The 3,203-nt window shown below is 44.9% G+C and overlaps 1 non-coding gene across 1 annotated transcript; it reads left to right on the top strand.

The window, feature by feature from the left end:
- Positions 1–2,816: 2,816 nt before the first annotated feature.
- On the top strand, positions 2,817–2,890 carry Trnat-ugu (transfer RNA threonine (anticodon UGU)). Its single transcript has one exon. It is a non-coding gene; the product is annotated as a tRNA-Thr (tRNA).
- The last annotated feature ends 313 nt before the right edge of the window (positions 2,891–3,203 follow it).

Below are 3,203 nucleotides of genomic sequence, written 5' to 3'. Positions count from 1 at the left end.
GGGCGCAGCGCCGTATTCTGCCTGTTTACGTATCTCAGTATTTGCATATGCATGCCTATACCAGTTTCTTTGGCGCTTCAATGTATAAATCATAGACTCTACTAGGAATCTTTCTCCACCCGTACTGTCTACCTGTTCCCTCATATTCCTCCTATTTTCCTTCATTTTCTTGTTTAAGTTGTACTTGGATATTCCTAAAACTCTCTTTATATCTTCATTTCTTTTTCTATCTTCCCATGTGCATCTTCCAATCTTCTTGGGAATCTCATTTATTGAGCTCTTATTGTACTTTCTTGGTGTCTTGTTTGATGGCATTTCAGGGCAGACAACTAGTAAGATCTAAAATAGTCTTGAATAATAAAATCTTGGAGCAATCAAAACATTTTAAATATCTAGTATGCGACATTACTTACGAATATAACCATGACGTGGACCAAAAAATAAATAAAATTGCTTCCATATGTGGAACCACAATTACAACTTTGCAGAGTAAAGTCAGGAATCAAATCAGCTGAAATTCTATAAAGCAACAGCAGCGCCAATGATTACTCATGGAAGTGAAGTCATAATAATAATAATAATAATAAGACACGGCGACTGATCAGGCACTGACAAACACGACATCCATAGTGAAATGTTGGGGTGAAATCTCTGAACCCTTTGAGATCAGGACAGGTCTGCGTCAAGATGATGGTCACTCATCACTCCTCTTCAACCTAGTGTTGGACAAAGTCATTAAGAAATGGGAGAAAGAGCGCAAATTATAGGGATACTGGAAGCCAGTGCGCTTAGGACGACGCAAGGATGAACTGGAAATTGGCTGCTTAGTTTTCGCAGGCGACCTGGCACTACTCGCAGACTAAGAAACCACAGCAATCATGCAGCTAGAAGTACTGAAAGAGTGCGCAGAAAAAATAGGGCTACAGATCTCCTTCCAAAAAACAGAGTTCTTCTGGATCAAATTCAACACACTAAATTTAAACACAAAATATCGCAAGATCATCAGAGTAACACATTTTGAATACCTAGGGGAAGCGGCCGAACAGACGTGAAAAGCGAAAATCACGCAAAACACCATGTTACTGGAGATGAAGAGAGCCTTATTAAACGCAGGGTATCTACAACAGAAAATGTCTGTCCGCCTCCTTCAAACTTCGTCACTACAGTATTCTAATAAAACCTGAGGTGCTATACGCCTGCGCGACGTTTATGCTACACACAAATGACGACCCAGAGTAGATCCTCACAGAGGAAAGAAAAATTATCAGGAAAATTATTGGACCAAAACTCACAGACGAGGGATACAGCTTCACTAGAGACACCACAGAGAAGCTGTCCAACCTCCCAGCGAATATGAGAAAAAGGCGACTAAAATTCTACGGCCACATCAGCAGACTCCCACAGACCAGAATCACCAACAGAGTACTGAGATACAGAGAGATGCTCAAAACCACTACACCTTGGACGGCACCAGTCAAAATTTATCTAGAAAAAGCACAGGTAGATTCAGCGGACATCACAGACAAAAGCGTCTATAGCAACAAAATAGACAAGTGGGAAGTAACGTCGGACACTGCACGTAAGGCCCAGAGACCAAATTGGACCGAAGAAAGGAAGAGGGCCTTTAGCGAACGAACGAAAGAGTGATGGAAGGACAGGAAGAACAAGTAGTCATAAATGTTTCGCGTGGTCTAGTAAAGGCCTGTGATGTATGTAGTAAAAATAATAATCCCAGAGGTTGAAAATACCGCTAGAGTTGTAACTTTCTTCTACTTAGAACACGACTGGTTTCGGGCTCTTATACGCCAACCTTCGGGTGTTATTAGTTTGTGCTGTGACCCCGAGCGCCGAGGTGGGATAGTATAGGACGCAGTATATTACCAGCTAGAGCAGAGCACTTAGTCCACTGTGGCGCTAGAGGAAACAGCACGAACTAATAACACCTGAAGATGGGCGTATAAGAGTCCGGTTGTGTTCTAAATAAAAAAAACTTGCTTCTGCTGCGTTCAGGTTCTTTGTTGATCCGTTCACTCAGTTTTCTATTACAGAGGGTAGCTAACCCTATCCATCTGAGCCACCGAGGGCACGGAGGATAGTGTGACTGCAGAGACTTATCCCTTGCACGCTCCCCGTGAGACCCACATTCCCAACATCTCCACACCACTACATTCGTAGTGCGCCTAATAGATGTCATACTCATTAATCGTGGCAGATTAATCTCTCTAGTCCCGTACGAGTTCGGGCGTAGCGTGTGCGTTAGCACGAGAAGGTCAATGACCGGGAAGCCATATTTTAACTATATATGACGTTAGTATCTGTTCCCGAGAGAACAGTTACCGTAGATGATCATGCAGCTTTGCTAGAAATGAAATGATAATTAAATGGACACCCTAGCTGCAAACAGTGCTGATGTACTTTATTGGGGTTCACAAATGGCTCTCAGCACCATGAGACTTAACTTCTGAGGTCATCAGTCGCCTAGAACTTAGAACTAATTAAACCTAACTAACCTAAGGACATCACACACATCCATGCCCGAGGCAGGATTCGAACCAGCGACCGTAGCTGTCGCTCGGTTTGTGACTGTAGCTGCTAAAACCGCACGGCCACTCCGGCCGGCCACTTCATTGGGGAAATGTTGAAAATGTGTGCCCCCGACCGGGACTCGAACCTGGGATCTCCTGCTTACATGGCAGACACTCTATCCATCTCAGCCACCTAGGGCACAGAAGATAGTACACCTGCAGGGACTTATCCCTTGCACGCTTCTCGTGAGACTCACATTCCCAACATGTTCACACGTACTGTCCTCTGTGCCCTCGGTGGCTCAGATGGATAGAGCGTCTGCTATGTAAGCAGGAGATCCCGGGTTCGAGTCCCGGTCGGGGGACACATTTTCCACGTGTCCCCAATGAAGTACATCAACGCCTGTTTGCAGCTAGGGTGTCCATTTAATTATCGTTTCATTTCTAGCAAAGCTGCATGTTCACCTACGGTAATTGCTCTTTCGGGAACAGATACTACCGGGAAAGGTAGGAAATGTTCAAATGTTTCACTGGTTCGCATCAGCTGCAACGTGCCGTGACGTGCCTCAACGCTTTAAGAGAGTTCATTTCGCACCTCACGCGCCTACGAGTTGCGAGCAAAGTTTTCGCGGGAGGGGCCGCTACTCGAGAAGTGTTTAATCCGCTGGAGGCGTGGCT

Source organism: Schistocerca gregaria, chromosome 4 (assembly GCF_023897955.1).
Source record: "Schistocerca gregaria isolate iqSchGreg1 chromosome 4, iqSchGreg1.2, whole genome shotgun sequence".
NCBI lineage: Eukaryota > Metazoa > Arthropoda > Insecta > Orthoptera > Acrididae > Schistocerca > Schistocerca gregaria.
This window is presented reverse-complemented; position numbering and strand designations above follow the sequence as displayed.